Raw genomic sequence first — 17,990 nt, forward strand, 5'->3', positions numbered from 1 at the left:
TTTAACAATCAAGAATTCTAATTAGTCATAATCATATTAATTACCATATTAAAAGCCCAATGGAACAAAATTGGGAGAATTTTACCTCATCAGAGGGTCTCTTTTCTCAAAAACCATTAACATCATATCACAGACAAAATACATTAATCTCACACTGGGTTTCAAAAATGGGTAGGACCACATTTCCAGATTAATGATTCATAAAATAATTTGTTGCTATTAGCCTATCAGGATAAGTGCTGGTAGCTCTTTTATTTCACTGCTTGGTGCGATACCATCAATTTAAAGTCTATCTCCTACGGGAGATTTATCTATCTATCTATATATATCACATAATTCATTGAGGCCTGTCAGGTTTTTAGAATTTGCCTTGCCATGTACTACTATAACTGTCAAAATATGAGATAATATTCAGGCAGGAATTTTCTAAACCTCTTTTAACTACCTGAGTGCCCAATTATGAGACCTGTAAAAGTCCGTGTTTACAGTGCTAGTTAGAGTTCCATTTGCCATATAACTTTTGTCAAGTCTTTTTCAAATGATGTGTATGTTTTGCAATGCCCAGATCAAGCAGGGAGGGAGAGAGGGAGAGAGGGAAAGGGAGGGAGAAAGACAGAGAGAGAGAGAGAGAGAGAGAGAGAGAGAGAGAGAGAGAGAGAGTCTTGGGCAGCATGGAACAGATGTTCTTCTAGCCACTCTTTGTCAGGAGGCAATGAAATATCTGTCTGAATTTTATCTTGACACTTAGAGTAATGATCATGTCTTTGCACTTTAGTTGCACTCTTTAATGAGGATGTGAACATGCTTACAGATTCTAATTCATAAGTCCTTATAGCACCTTTCCTTTGAAAGCAAGTGATAAACATCTTTTAGTTATTAAACACTCAGATGACTATAGAGCATATCAAAGGCTATAATGAATATTGATACACTAAAACTACAATAGGCTTTATTACTCTCTCATTGAGGGCACTAGGCCTTGGACACTGAGCATATACATGCCCCCTGCAAAGTGTTAGTATAAATTGTTTAATACACATGCATAGTAGTTGTCAATATACATTCTAACCCTGTGCTTCCAAAAACCAGACAGAACTGTATATGGGTGATGCCTAGATTCATGCAAGAATCATGTAATTTAGAAGAAAATAACTAAAAAAAATAGTAACAACAACGAACCAGAATGGTTTGTTGCAAGAGAATCAGTTAACATTATGGTAATGAGCATGACTAGGTAATCCTGATTCTGCCTCTAAATAACAATATTAACTTGGACAAGTCTTTAATACTTTTTGGGGCTTCAGTTTGCTTATATTTTAAACATATCAGTACTACCAATTTTGAGATGCAATATAATGGCTTACTAAGGTTATGGTCTTTGACAAGTGATTTAACCCACAAGACCTCAGTTTCCCAGTTATGAAGGAAAATGGGGATGGGAATAACTGTCCCTACATCAATTTGATTGCTGTGAGAACTAATTGAATTATTTTGTATGAAGAACTTAATGCCTAGAAATTCACCAGTAGCAATTAGAGTTATTGTCATAGTTTTCTGAAGGTGTTTTGCCATGTTAATAAACAGCTAACATAAATAAATTCATTTCATTTTTCAGCTTCATTGATCTTATAATTAATGAGTAAAACTGTAAGATAGTCAAAGTGTACATCATGATGATTTGATAGGTACATACATTGTAAAAGGATTCCCACAATCTTGTTCCAGAACCACATATATTTATCCTTTTCATTTGTTTGTTTGTTTGGTGAGAACATTTAAGTTCTAATCTCATAAAATATATTTATTTCTAAAGCTAAATAAAATAAATACTATCATTTTCAACATTTTTGGAATATAACACGTTCAAATCAAATACTTTTTTTTTTCTTGAGAACATCTAACAGCTATTAATAAGCTTATATATGAGGACTGTCCAGAAAAAGTCAAGCCATTGTTAATGTAATGAGAACAGTTCACACTACATTGATGTAACATGGCAGCCAAGGAGAGTGGACTGGAACGTGAAAAGCATGAACAATGACAACTTCGCTGTTATAGTCAGTGGGATGGGGTAGACATCATCGAGTGTGTATGTGTACTGTGTGACTGTCACATTAAAAATGTCTGAGTAGAACAATGAATCTGCATCAAATTTTGTGTTAAGCTTAAACGATCCTCTGCAGAAAATACTTGGATGATTCAGAAGGCTTTGGGGGATGATGCAATGAGTGCAGCGCAAATAAAAGTGTGACACAAATGCTTCAAAGATGGTCAAGAATCTGTTGAAAGTGATCCATGTTCTGCAAGGCCTGCAACCAGCAGAACACCTGAGAATGCTGAACGTGTATGGGCTGCAAACAATGAAGATCGATGACTGACAGTGTGAGAACTGGAAGCTGAACTGGGGATTCCAAAAACCACTCTCTCTGAGATTTTGACACAGGATCTTGGCATGAAATGTGTCCTGACAAAATTTATTCTGCAGCTTCTACTACTAGACTAGAAGGAACATTGTGCTGCAGTTGCTAATGACTTGATTCAAACCACTACCAATGAACCAGATTTCCTCAAGAAGGTCATAACTAGAGATGAATCATGGGTTTATGGTTATGATCCAAAAATGAAGGCCCAGTTTTTCCAATGGAACTCACCTGGTCCTGGCCCAAAAGAGGTGCAGCAAAGTCACAGCAAGATCAACACCATGTTAAGTATGTTTTTTGCTTGGAAAGATGTTTTCCATCTTGAGTACACCACTCCAGGCCAAACAATTAATATGGAGTACTACATCAATGGTCTTCATCAGTTGAGAGATACAATATGACAAAAACAGCTGCAGCTATGGGCAACGTGATTGGCAGCTTCATCACAACAATGAGCCTGCTCATGTATCACCTCTCTTGCAAGGATTTTTGGTGAAACATCAAATCACCCAGGTGACACAGCCCACCCTACAGCCCAGATTTGGTACCCTGTGACTTCTGGCTTTTCTCAAAACTAAAATCATCTTTGAAAGAGAAGAGATTTGACAGTCCATGAGAGTCAGGAAAATACAATGGGGCAGCTAATGGTGATTCCAAAAGGGATTTTGCAGAGCATTTTTGAACAATGGAAGAGGTGCTGGGAAAACTGTGTGAGGTCCCAATGTACCTACTTTGAAGGGGACTGAGGTGTCATTGTGCTATGCATAATGTTTCTTGTATCTTGTATCTTCTGCAATAAATGTCTCTATTTTTCATAGTGCATGGATGGATACTTTCTGGACAGGCCTCAAGCACTGTTAATCTCCAAGAGGGAAATATAGCAATGTTACTCCTATAATATTTGGCCACAGAATCTTCATTTCAGAGAACAACTTGTAGAAAGAACCTTGCGACTAAGACGTTCTGAAAAAATACTGAAGTAGTTGATTTCTGAGTGAACTGCGGTTTGGAATATTGAAATTTCAAGTATTTTATATGAAACACTTCAGAATACTGTTTCCTTTGCTCCTTCTATAAAGTAGAGAAATGAAATAAGGGGATATGTACTTAGGACAGTTTTAAGGAAGACCCTGTTTCCAGCTATAGTTTCCCCTGCATATTTCCTAAGCAACATTTAAGGTTTGTCAGGGCAGATTTTCACAGGTTTGAATCTTCCCTTTCTGGAGCTTAGATTCCTCACTGAGGAACTGAGACTTAACTCTTGTGATTTAGCCTACTCTAGCTGAATCTTGAATTAATTTTGTGGCCCACCTTACCAAACTGTCTCTTAAGCCACAATGATTCTGCAATGCATACCAGTAATCTGATCGGTTATTAATCAAAAGCCTTTTTTTTTCTCCTAACTTTTCTTTCTTAAAATATATTCTAATGAAACATATGTTTAAAATTACGTAGAGCTGATTATTTCATAATTTTAATATAGAGTCACAAGTTTTACAAATTACTTGCTTAAACTTCAAACAGCAATTCCTTAAGTCAATTCTGTGGGGGACGGCTTTGTGTGATATTGGGAGCTGTAGCCTCACCACAAGCCAGGCCTTGAAATAGGCCTATAAGTCTTGACCAGAAAACCAGGAAGGCTAGAAGGCAGGCATGATGCAATAACTACTCCAAGGGTTCCTGTGGGAATTGGACTTAAAGAATATGTACTATGCTTTGAATCTTGCTCTGCTTTTCTTATCAGTTGCTTAACATAAATAGAATGTCTGAGATCAAAGCCCAGAAAACATATGAAATCCTGCACCTGGTAGTCATCTGATGCCAGAATGCTCACTGAAACCTGATCTATAATGTTCACTGTGTTCCTTGCATTGCTGTTTATAATCAGTAGCTGGTTGGTGATTTATGTAACCTGAATGTATGCTCCCATACATACCTTTCTCAATAAAAGGCATGGGAAAAGAGAGGTAGGGGATTTTCTCCTCCACAGAGAACTGCCACCCTGTTACAGAAACAGGAGTGTCCAAAAACAAACCCCAGAGTTTGCGGCTGGGCGATGGGGAAAAGGAAGCAGCTTTTAAGATGCCTTTGCATGCCTGGGGCTAGTTGCTAGTGTCTTTGTTATGCAAAATGGCTTTGATACTTCCAAGGCCCAAGAAGATGGGAGGAGTCTTGAATTGTGGGATCATATGGAAAGAGCCTACAGAGCCTGCGTAAGGTTCTGTGAGTGGTCAGAACTGGTTGCAACACCCACTGCGTCAGAGGATGCAGTCAGGGATATATAAGCAGCTGCGGACATTTTAGGTGGGTCTCTGGGTCTCACGCTCTCTCTGGCTCTCTGGGTCTCATGCTCTCCCTCTCTCTCTCACTTGCTCTCACTCTTGCTCGCTCTCTCTTGCGCGCCCTCCATGCAGTTGGTGAAGGGGCCTTCTCCAAGCAGATTAAAGAAGCTGAGTTCTCCATGCGGTTTTGAGAGGGCTCTCCAGGCCACTTTAAGAGGCTCTCACCATGAGGTTTTGAGAAGAAGAGATCCACGCAGTTTGCAGGAAGAAGGTTGTTTACAAGTAGGCTGAGATTCCACACGGTTCTGCATTGAAAGCTGGAGGGCACCACGGTGCAGAAAGGACCTCCCCAATCAGATTTGAGTGATTGGCAGCTACTGGTAAAGTTGAACTGTGCCTAGGAAGCAGGGAAACAGTGTTTCTGACTTTTCCAAGGCTGGCCTGATTTGGTAGAGGGAGGCAGAACTATGTGTTTGTGGGTATTTTAAAGAACATAAGACTCAAAGGCAGAAATCTGCAAATAATCTAAGTCTATTTAATTGTTAAATAATCAGTTCTTTTTCTTTTCACTAAACTCTAGCACTGAGAGTTGTAATTCTGGTGGCGGGCAATCAGGCTCCTAACTAAATGGCCTATGGGTTCTGTTTCAATCGGAGCAGCCCAGAGGTTCTGTCACAACCCCTCTTTCTCCCAGACAAAGATGAATGTCCAGGTCAACTCATTTCTCCTCATCTGTGATCTCAAAACCTCTGCTGGACAGAGAGTTTCCACTGAGCTGGGGCATGCACCCACACCTGAGGCCCAAACATAAACCCTGAAGAAGATTAATGCCTGCATTGGCTGAGGGCCCACAAGCCATGATTATCGACAGCACATTGAATTCGATGGGGATTCCAGTGCGCCTCATCCCACGGTAAGAAACAGTAGCATCAGGCTCTTTTGATCATCTGCCAGTGTGACTAAGATAAAGGAATGGAGGTTTCTTTAAGAGGTCACCTCTTGCGGCATGTTTTTGGTTTTGTTTTTTTTTGTGTGTTCTCCCTTTAATTGAATAAGGACTGGTTTTGACTTCCCTCGCTCAGCTCATCATAAAGCACCACACCTTGAGGGCACAGGTTGAGCACTTAAAAGCTGATAGGGCACTCGGTGCTGGAAGACACCAATGAAAGGATAAGCCAGCTGCAAGTCAAAGTCCGTGCAACAACAAGTCCAGCGCTGCTGTCTGTTCCCGCCAGGCCATCCGTACCCAGCCCGACGCCGCCATGCCCAAGTGCCCCAAGTGTGACAAGGAGGTGTACTTCGCCGAGCGGGTGACATCCCTGGGGAAGGACTGGCACCGGCCATGTCTGAAGTGTGAGAAGTGTGGAAAGACGCTGACTTCAGGGAGCCATGCCGAGCATGAAGGCAAGCCTTACTGCAACCATCCCTGCTACGCTGCCATGTTCAGGCCCAAAGGCTTTGGGCGAGGTGGAGCTGAGAGTCACACCTTTAAGTAGACCCAGATCGAGGAGACCCCAGCCCTGGCTGCCGCTGGACCAGTGGCCTCCAGGCTGATACCCAGCCTTAACTCCAGACACCTGGGGCTCCCCTGTAGCCCCCGATGCCCTCAATAAACGTGACGCTGGGAAAAAAAAAAAAAAAAAAGTCCGTGCAACAACAGGAACATAGTTACAAGCACTCACTGCCCAGTCCCTGTGGCGAGTCCCCCTGAATAGGGTTTTGTAAGAGCAAGAGAAGTCTTAAGGAAAGAACAGGATTTATATGCGGGCTCCAGTGATGATCAAGCTCCAAAGATAAGAGGCACTTCCTCCCTCTGCCAAATTCTCAGGTGCCCCTAGATCAATTGGGACCTATCAGAGGTATCAGGGGTCCATCCCGGAGACATGCAGGGGCCTCATAGGGAAGTCCAGCCACTGTAATACAATTTCTGGCTCATCTCGGGGGGGTGTGATATAAGAGTTGGTCAACCAGCACTCCAAGCCCTCCCAGCTGTTTTAGATGACTGGGAGAGAAACCAAGGCATATAAGAAAGGTTGGGATGACCAAAGGGTGACACGTTTGGGAGCCCTCCTCACAAGCAGCGCATTTTGACCAACTACACCAATTAATCCCTAGCTTTAGAATTAATAAAAAATTCCGTACACCAGTCCTTTTTAAAGGAGGGAGAGTTGAAAGGCAAAATCAAAACTAAAAAATCCAGACCAAGAAAATGGGTTTAGGACTATCTAAAGAACAGGAAATTTACTTTAGGCTGCCCTGCAGCTGATAAAAGGATCAGAGTGTCAGATAAAGGAACAGCATTTAATCAATTTATTACAGACAGTGAAGCAATACTGTCCTTGGTTCCCAGACATGGGGTCTTTAGATTTAAAAGTCTGGGAAAAAATTGGTTAGAACTTAAAATGATTCCAGGAATATAGAACCTCCAAGGTCATCAGAATTTACTTATTTGGAGCTTAGTTCATACAGCTCTTTGCCTGCTGCATACTGCCATGGCTCAGAGCACTGCAGTCTTAGAAAAACAAAAGGAAAGTGAGGAAAATAACTCAGGCTTAAAAGGTGTCATAGCTGCAATGGAAGTAGGAGAGGGGGAAGGAGAAGGGGACATGCAGATATTTGCAATCTCTGCCAAGCATCAGCTCTGCCAGCCCCTCCCTCCTGGGATCCTGGAAAGCCACAATGGTTCTTGCTACCTCCTCTGGCTGACACAGGTCTGCCTATTCCTGCCTGACCCAAACTTTGAAAAAAAAACCTGTAAAAAAGTTTTTCTTATAATTGCCTAAAAACTAAGGTTCTGTTTAGTAAAATAATTACATATTGTGGTATATTACTCAAATACTCAACTAATGTTCAAAAATTCATGTCTCTCAATGCTAAGAACTGAATTTTTGTCAGCCGATATTAATGCTATGTACCTTTTATTATCCCTTTAAGGAAGTAGTCATATATCATTTTATAATATATATTCCTTAGTTGACAAAATTTCCAAAATTTAGAAGACTTTCTTATAGTCTTGAGGTATTTTAAAGGGCCCTTGAAATATCTAAAGGATTTATTATTTTCTTCTTACTAAAAAGAAGATTCTAAACCAATCAGGCTTAATACATTTTGCGATACTTGGAAAGCTTTGTCAAATGAGGAAATTCTACAAGAATCTCCAAAAGGCTACAAAGTTCTAATATACTTTTATTTATAATTCCAATGAAAAAATAAGTCTTTAAAACAGTAACTAAAGTCTAAACCTAGGAACTACTAAAACCTAGGAACAATAGGGTAATTAACCTGCTATTCAAACTCATTCTAAAAACGACAGGGTGCCTGCCTCTACAAGGCAGAGAAAAAAGTGACACTTTTAAAATTCAAGCCATTTTTCTTCAAACTGTGGTGGAAGCAGCAGTGGTAGCGGCTGTTCTCCCCTCTCCAGTGACAACGGAGAATACACATGGCTTGGCTGCCAGTCAGCACCACATCTAGAATTGTAACAGAGGGTGCCTCCCTAGGCATACAGCACTAAGTTTCCCCAAGACACAGCTGAGATACACAGCTGAATCATTATCTGTAATGGGGCAGATTCTGGCTGCACTCCAGAAATGGTTAGAATCCTTAGCAGGGATAGCTCTACAAAAGTGGAGGGCCCTCAGCCTCCTCACTGCTTCAGCTGGGGGACATGTCTATATCTTAAGAAATCATGTTGTTTTTATGTGTGGATGGAATTAATGTCCATTCTAGACATCCTTTTCAGTGGGGAAGAAAGAGGAATAATCAGATGGGCTGCTTTGGGGGTGTGGAAAAAGAAAGCATCTTTCCAGTCTGAGAATTGTCCCAGAGGAACAAGTTTCCCAATATAGATCCTAGATGGGATAATAACAAGCCAGAGGATAGGGCTCAGATAAAAGACCTTAGAAATCTTGTTATCAGAGTAATCTAGGAGTCCATTCCCCAAACACAGAATGTCTCCAAGGCATTCGAGATACAGCAGGAAGAGATGAAACTCCATCAGCATTTCTACAGAAGTTCAAGGACCAGATAAGAAAGTATTCTGGTCTAAATCCTGAGAATGCTGTAGGGAAGGGACTATTAAAATGTCACCTTTGTAACAAAAAGCTGTCCAGATATTTGTAAGAAATTGCAGAAGGTAAATGAATGGACCAGATAGAACAATTAAGAAACATCAGGAAAGCTAAAAAAAGTGTACCTTAGAAGGGAGGAAGAAAAGCAGAAGCTTCAGAAAGCTGCAGAATATCTCTGCAAATCTAGGAACTTTTAGCCGCCAGATACTGAGTTTAAGTATAGTCCTTCACAGTGTGGAAAAAAAGAACAAGGATTGGAAGTATGCTATGATTAAATCTGAAGAAGTTAAGGGTATTTAGAAAATTTGTAAATGTTGCAGGTCTGTGGAAAGTCATAATAATAAATAGGGAAATTGTTATGAAAGTTTTTAAACCTGGATAAAAGGAAACCTCAGCTGCTTGTGCTCTGACTTTATAAAAATGTAATATGCTTTGAATTTTACAATTCTGAATTTTGTTTTGTTCTCAGATTCTCTGTATGTGTTTTTGCCAATGCGACCTAGAAATGGTCACCTGTAAACCAGTCGAGGAAAATGCCTTTGCTACCCAGGACCCTGGAAGGGTAATTCAGGGCTAAAGAGCACTCCAGTCTAAGCAAGTGAGCATGTCTCTGCCAAGCACCTCTTGGAGGCCAGTGGACATCCTGGTAAGAGAGTGCCTAGCTTTCTGTGTTTTTTAATTATTGCTCTATTTATATTCTGAAAGAAAAAAAATGAGGTTTTTCAGGGGAAGTTAAAACTTCACATGAAAGAAAGGAAGCAAAGGAAAGTGTAAGGTATTGATATTAAGAAGGTTTGTAACAGGCATATACTAGGTTTGTTAAGTTTGTGAAAGTTTTTAAAAGAAATTGTATGGTTTTAGTAATGGAAGGTATAATGCATGAAAATGCAATTTTGAAGGACAAAGATTTTCCTTCATGTCTTTCATCCTCAGAGGATTAAAAATGACCATGGACCCAGCTACATTGACTACTCCACCCAGGAATTTCTACAAAAATGGGACATAAAGCATAAAACAAACATCCCTTATAATCCTATGGGCCAGGTCATCATTGAGCAAGCCATCATACAATTTAAAATCTCCTTAAAAAACAAAAAAGGGGGAGTATGGAATCCTCTCCCATGAATTTAACTATGCTAGCAACATATACTTATAATTTTTAAAAATTGTGATGACTCTCTTACTTCAGCTATTGAAGGTTATTTCTGATGCCATGGACCACAGGATAGGGAAGCTCGCCCCTTAGTATTATACCGGAACCCTCAAGGAAAAGGAAATTGGGAGGGACTGGTTAATTTATTAACTGGGAGAAGAGGGTGTGCTTGTGTTTACAGGCCACTGTGGCTACCCACAAAAAGAGTGAAGCCATACCATGGAAGATAGGCCACTCGAGGACCTGACCGGCCAGTTGTCACAAATGACCATGAACAAGCATTGATGCTGGAACCAAATCTGCTGACAAAATCAGAGATAACAAGGCAAAAGAATGGAGGGGAATGCCTCTCCCCCTGAAGCCAGGAGAAAAACATTAGGAGATTTCAAGATTCTTAATAATAGAGCTGAGGAAGTAATGAGGAATGTTAGGGTTCAAGACATGCCTGAAAATCACTTCCTAGCATACTTGGTGGTGGTGTCCTCTAACTCAATAAAAACCCTAATGATTCTTACCATATTAGCCTGTCTTGGAGGCCTAGGTCTTGCTACTGAGACAAAGTATGTGTATTGGAGCCATGTTCTTGAGCCACCTGTGTTCAAGCTCCACACTTAAGTGGGATGCCAAACACCCCCTTATCCAAAAATGATACTGAATGGACTGGGGGCACTTGGCTCCCACCTGATAGGCTACTGGAGGAAAATTGACATCAGCTGCCCATCCCTGTGAATACCATGTATATATCAGAACATTTACCTGCATGCTTCTCTATACTGCTGAATACTCTATGTTTGCCTCTAATATCTAAGTTTTATGTTCATGCCACAAACAGTAGAAAATGGCAGATTAATATGTCTTTGATTGGAACAGCAGGTATTTGAAGAACTATGAAAATTCTGCTAACACTCCCCCCAAATTACCACTCTGCAAACCAGTTAATGGCCTCACTAAAACTATAATCTGGACCCTATATAGAGGCCTGGAAGCTTCTATTGTCAATATACCCCATCCCCCCTTGAAAGCTGAGAATTGGGAAATTAAGTTGTCATTCAGGCCAGAGCCCATACTATGTATAATGAGATCAAGTGATCAGGTGAAGGCACAGGGGCTCCCATTATTCACATTTCATCACATAATCATAGTAGCCCTTGGCATGTTAACTCCTGGAAAATGAGACTGCCTTTCATAGAATGACTCCTAGGGCATTTCTCATATACCGAAAATGTCAAAATGGGAAAAGAGTATTTCTATATTAAGCATATAGATAAATTGTGGGTTACTGTATGCACGTCTCATCCTTACCTGTTCCTGGCTATACCTGGGGTGCCTCGACCCACTTTTAATGTAGCTCCAAGGTATATAATTTCCATGTTTTACCCAATTCTATTTATGCTAGCTGTGTCACTTGGGCCAATGTACTCAACTTAGTTTGACTAGGATTTTTATGGTGCAAAGACAAACTGAAATCTGCCTGCCTGTTACCAGAGAACGGCAAAACCCTAGGGCCTTGCTGCTCTCAAGCATGCCCTTGCCAAGACTAGAATTCAGCACTTTATAGGCACGCTCATTGCTTGTATTGTTTCTGCTATAATTATTCTTGCTACAGCTTTTGCTGAATCAGTCCAGTTTGCCCATACCATAGAAGTAATGTTGACTAATACTACCCAAGAAATGATCCAGCAGACTCGCATTGATCAAGAAATCCTGGCCTGACTCAGCCAAGGAATTGGCTGTCTTGTGGCTGGAAGAAAGACAAGACTCCCTAGTCACCAAACAACAGCTTACCTATAATCCCAGATTTTTTAAATTCTGTGTTACTCCCCTAAAATAAAACTCTAGCCAACATTCTTGGGAAGATGTTCAGCACCACCTTTGAGGGGCCTTCTCTACCAATCTCAAAGGCCAGATTGATCAACTACAGCTTAAACTCCATCAGCAACTTCTGAACATTAAATGCCTTACCGAGCAAAAGGTGTTTCAAACCTTGAGTGGATAAACCCTAAGAACTGGTTTTAAAGATGAAATTTATGCATATGGGTTATAGGAGCACCTGAATCTTTATTCATCATTATAGTACCCTGTGTACTCTGATGCATTTGCAAATTGTTTTCCCATGACTGCATATGTGAAAAGCGAGTAGTAAGCTTTGTAGGGTTCTATGCTGTAAGTTTCACAAATAACAAAAAAAAAGGGGGAGAAGTGGGGGGGCTACTTTGAGTGGTATCAGGAGCTGTAGCCTCACAAGAAGCCAGGTCTTGAAAGAGGCCTATAAGTCTTGACCAGAAAACTGGGAAGGCTAGAAGGCAGGCATGACCTGATCATTACTCCGAGGGTTCCTGTGGGAATTGGACTTAAAGAATGTGTACTATAGTTTGAAGCTTACTCTACTTTTCTTATTAGTTGCTTAACATAAATAGAATGTTTTAGATCAAAGGCTGGGAAACATATGAAATCCTATACCTGGTAGTTATCTGACACCAGAATGTTCACTGAACCCTGATCTAGAATGTTCACTGTGTTCCCTGCATTGTTATCTATAATCAGTAGTTGTCGATAGTAATGCAAGCATTTGAAGCTGATTGGTGATTTATGTAACCTGAATGTACACTCCCACACATACCTTTCTCAATAAAAAAATTGGGAAAAGAGAGTTAGTGGCTTTTCTCCTCTAGAGAGAACTGCCACCTCTCTTCCTTCCAGACAGAAATTGGTGTCCAGGTCAATTCATTTCTCCTCATCTGAGATCCCAAAACTTCTGCAGGACAGAGAGTTTCCACCAAGCTGGGGTGTGTACCCACAAGTTCAACTTTTTTCCCCAAATGATAATTTGAATGTTTAGCTTTACATTCACTTGACAATATAAGTAAATTGGTAGCTATTGCAATAGAACCCCTATCATTTGTAGATTATACCCTGCCTTCTCTTTGAACTATTTTATATATAAAATGAATTTTTCAGCCTAGCCTGGTATAATTGTTTATATGTACAGGATACTATGGTCAGCATATAACTGCCCTATAAATAGATATTGTTATCCATGTACTGAAAAATGTGGAAAATGAAGCTATGAAAAGTTAAAATGATCAGAGCTCACTTTCTGCCGGCTATAGAGGCTTAAATTCATTTAAATATTTTCAACAGTTCTATGTGGTAGGTATTAGTATGGTCATGTACAGACAAGTGCTTAAAATACAGAAGTTATAGTACTTATCTACATTCACACAGCTAACAAGTGCTAGGGTGAGAACTTAAACTCCAGCCGCGTGATTCCAAAGGCCACACACTTAATTACTTGCCTATGCTGCATCCCTCCTTACTTTCAGCTCTTAGCAACAATTTTCTAATCCTGAGGTAACCAGGTAGTCATTTACTTGCAAAATATAAAATAAAACAAAACATTTTAAGTGGTCACTTGACCCAATTTTTTGAACTCTCTCAGCCATCATCTATGTGTAGTTTCAATGAAGTAATAATCAAAAATTAATTATCAAAAACTTAATTATTGAACAGCTATACTACTAGTCTAACAATAAGTTGGAGTGTGAGATAATATTAGAAAGTTTATTTTAGAATAAAGTAATTTTATTTTTAACATGTATATTTTATTGGTTTTATAATCCTTATATTAGTTTATTATGCACTTGTATCATTTAGAAATTAATACAACTATACTGAGCTGAGGTGCATGCTCATCATCATTACTACTTTAATGACGGGATTCACAATAACATTTTTTGATATAATTGAACTATATGGAATGTTATTCTGATAATAAGAAACTTTCTAATTAGAGAAAATACACAAGAAAAATAGCACATTATAGCATTCATTTAACACATACATAGTATGTACTGTATCAGACACTGTTCCAACTACAGGGATACACCAGTGAACAAAACAAAGTTCTCCTGAATGGCTTTAAATTAAGACAGATAAACCACACACACTACATGTAATAAGTTAATAAACGATACAGCATGTGTGATAAGAGAGCAGGGAAAGATGGATTAGAGGCAGGTTCCAGTAGTGTATATTAAATAATTATTCATTATGTGGCTCATGATAATTATGAAGGGGCAAAGTATGCATAGCATTTCTAGAACAGAAAATCAGTATCTGGGCAAGAAGAGTAAAAGATGTTTAGGCTAGGCAGAAATAAAATGACGTACAATGATCAATGACCTTATATAATCCTCTTCTCCATTGTGTGGACAGGATGTGTAACTTACTAATCAGGTGACTTTAGGATAATGTTACTGGAAGGGTACCTTATCCTAGGTGGGCCAAACCTCATCAGGTGAGCCCCTTAATAGAGGGTCTTAGAGTGAAAGATTTGAAGCAGCAGAGATTCCATCTCCATTGCTGACTTTGAAGAAGAAATGTTCCATGAAATCTACAGCTGTAAGGAAATAAATTAGGCCAACAACCCAAGTGAAGCTGGAATCAGAAGCCTCTAGAAGAGATAGCAGCCTGGCCGTCATATTGATTGCAGCCTACGAGACCCTGAGCAGAGTATCCAATTGACCTGTGTCTGAACTCCTCACTCACAGAAAAATGTCAGTGATAAAGTTGTTTTGTTTTGGATTGCTAAGTTGGCTATAACTTGTAATAAGCAATAAAAACATGATAATTAATCAGTAACCAGATAACACAAAAGTCTGATTGGCCCACAGGTCAGTTCTGTGAAAATTAGACCAAGTCCGTTCCCATAGAGGACATACAGTCTTTTGGGCTGAAGGCTTGGTGAGAAAACAATGATTTTCTACAAAATAAAAAAGGTAACCACCCCACTGAATAGTCATAGCCCTGTTCCAGGCAACATGACTTAGTGCCAGCTGCCATTCATTCGATCTATTGCTCCACTCTGTACAATCATAAGCAATCACCCCAGTAAGGTTTAAGCAGAATGGGAGATTAGCTAAAGGGAAGCAGATTAAAACTGCATTTCAGGGGTGCTCTTGCAATGACAACAAAAATTCCACATGGCAAAACAATAAAATGTGGGCAGGGTGTACTATTACAGTGAGAGCAGATATATAATCTAACCATGACTTCTGTGGGCTTTCACAATCTGGTACTTAGCAAGGCACTGACATTTGTTAAGCTTTCTTTTGCATATGAGAAAATAGTGGTTTTAGGATATAGTCAATGCATGAACATGAGGCAGAAGGGTTGGCCCATACTCTTTCTCTGGTATATTTTATGTTGCTTTTACCTTTTAGAATGTCAGGTTCCTGTGTTGGTAAGTAAGAGCAATAGCATATAACACTTACTAGATTGTTATAAGAAATCCATGATATAAGGCATGTAACAAGGGACCATTTAATAATAACTGTTATTTTCCAAGGTCATATGCCTATTAGGTGGCAAGGAAAAAGATTAAAATTTATGTCTTTCAGAGAGGATAGAGACCAGAAAGTCAAAAATAAATTACAGATATCAAGAACTGATACAAATGCCAAGGCACTAAAAGAAATATGGTGAAACAGAAGAAAGTGAATAAAGTTAGGGGTTTGAGAGAAAGGATTAATCAGACAGTTCTATGGTAGCTTGACACAGGATGAGTAGAGTGCGCTGAGGTCAACCCTGCTAATTCAGAAGAATGCTGGAAAAAGGTGTAGGTATTCTAAAGAAAGTACCTAAAAGACCCTTTACCACGGAGCCAACCTTGTCACCTGTGGGGGTCTTACAAGCCAAGAAGAGAATTCTCAAGGAGTATCTTGGGGAACAAGAAGTTTCCATTTCATTAACTGTGGACTCTGTACAAGAAGATGACTTGCAAAATTTACTTCTGTTATGTAGAGAATAAAAATGGATGCTGGCATGCCAGCATTCTCCTTCACAAATGGAAAAACCTGTTATTACTCTGTTTGCAATGAAATCAATTATTTGCACATTTTTAAAGTACATTAAAATCTATTTGGAAGACTAAAGATGGTGGAGGAGTGAGGGGAGACTGCGCTTGCTTGCTCCCAAGACCTGTCTGAGGTTTGGGCTAACTGTAAACAGAATATCTCAGTTAACAACTGGATACCAGCAGGAGTTGAGCCTTGGTGCTGTTGGTAGCAGAGAAGACCATCTGGGAGCGACCTGTCTGATAAGGATATCGGAGGAGAAAGGGGCGAGATAGGATTTCTGGCTTCTTTGGCTCCCCGAGTTGCAGCTGGCAGTGCACAAAGATTTTTTTAGTGACCCTAGGTTTCCCCTGAGAGGAGTCTGGGTGGAGAGTGAGGCTGTGCCTGATGGCAGAGACAGGAGTGGGCCAGGTGAAGTCTGGCTCTGAGAGACAAGGTAGCATATTTTTTTGTCTGTGCATGTGAGTGTGTGTGTAATTTTTTTCTTCTATTATTTTTTGCAGACCAGGGAGAAAAGGCTAGGGGCAGGGTGAGATTCATAAGGAACACATGCACAGGAGTGCACTTTCCCACTCCCTAGCCCCCACTCCATGTCATGCACATGTGGGAATGCCCAAGTTCCGCCCAGCCTGGCATGCAACCAGCCCGCTTGCAGTTGGCCCTGGGCCAGTGAGCAGAAGCACGCACCATCTGCCCACCCCATTGTGCCTGCCCCCGGGCCTGACCAAGGGAGCACACTCACCAGTGGCTGAGGCCAAAGGACGGTGAAGTAAACTAGAGGTACTTTGTAAAAGTTGGGGCACTGGCTCTGGAGAAATAGCTGGCAGAGCAGCAGACTAGATCCCAGTGCAGAATCATCCCCAGTGCTATTGGAAAAATGTCTTAAGCAGACTACTCCCCTCCAACTGGCATCAGCCAGAAGAAGCAGCAAAAACAACTGTATATGAGAAGCTCACACCACAAAGGCAGGAAATAAAAGCAGGTCAATCTAAGAACAAAAACAAGAAAAAGAGTCACCTAAAATGGGGAGGTGAAGAAACAATACCCCACCAAAAGAAAAGGAGGAATTCACAGAAGGAGGGATAGATGAAGTAGAGACTGGCAAACTATCAGAAATGAAATTCAAAACAATGGTAATGAGCAACCTCAATAAACTCAACAAACTCAGAGAAAACTACAAAGAACTCCAGGGAAGCTACAAAGAACTGCAAGGAAGCTATAAGGAATTTACTGAGAACTACCCCAGCATGAAAAAGGACATAGATACTGTCAATAAGAGCCAGGAATAAATGAAGAATACAAATCCTGAACTGAAGATCACAGTACAAGCAATCAAAAGCAGAATAAACAAAGCAGAGGATCAGATCAGTAAGTTAGAAGACAGCGTAAAAAAAAAGCCCCAGACAGTGCAACAAAAAGAAAAAAGACTGAAAAAGAATGAAGAGGGTTTAAGAGAGCTTCAGGACAAAATGAAATGCAACAATATCTGTATCATAGGGATACCAGAAGAAGAAGAAGAGGAACAAGGTATAGAAAACCTGATTGAAAAGTAATGACAGAAAACTTTGCGAACATGAGGATAGAAAAAGTCTCAAGAGTACAGGAAGCACAAAGGGTCCCAATGAGGATGAACCCAAGGAGGCCCACTCCAAGGCACATAATAATTAAAATGGTAACATTCAAAGACAAGGAGAGAATTCTAAAAGCAACAAGAGAAAAACAGCAAATAATATACAAGAGAGTGCCGATAAGGCTATCAGGTCATTTCTCAACAGAAACACTACAAGACAGAAGGGAATGGCAAAAAATATTTCAAGTGATGAAAAACAAAGGCCTACAAGTAAGACTATTCTACCCAGCAAGGCTCTCATTCAAAATGGAAGGTGAAATAAGGAGTTTCCTAGACAAAGAAAGACTGAAAGAATACATATCCACCAAACCAGCATTGCAAGAGATGCTAAAGGGTCTGCTTTAAGAAGAAGAAGAAAGAGAGAGATGAACACAGGTACAAAGGAAATAATAACCTTAAATGTAATGGATTAAGTGCTCTAATCAAAAGACATAGGGTAGTGGAATTGATATGAAAACATAACCCACATATATGCTGTCTACAAGAGACCCACCTTAGAAAAAAAGATCTACACAGACTGAAAGTGAAGGGATGAAAAAAAAGTTTTCCAAGCAAATGGACATGAAAAAAAAAAAGAAAA

General features: G+C 40.0%; 1 protein-coding gene and 1 pseudogene across 1 annotated transcript in view; one reads left to right on the plus strand and one right to left on the minus strand.

Annotated features, from left to right (window-relative positions):
* Positions 1-17,990, minus strand: part of LRP1B (LDL receptor related protein 1B) — a 1,919,366-nt gene that overhangs the window by 1,759,023 nt on the left and 142,353 nt on the right. The window lies entirely within an intron of this gene.
* LOC150021973 (cysteine-rich protein 1 pseudogene) lies at positions 5,910-6,337 on the plus strand (annotated as a pseudogene).

This window comes from Furipterus horrens, unplaced genomic scaffold, assembly GCF_987537825.1.
Source record: "Furipterus horrens unplaced genomic scaffold, mFurHor1.1.pri manual_scaffold_1, whole genome shotgun sequence".
Taxonomy (NCBI): Eukaryota; Metazoa; Chordata; class Mammalia; order Chiroptera; family Furipteridae; genus Furipterus; species Furipterus horrens.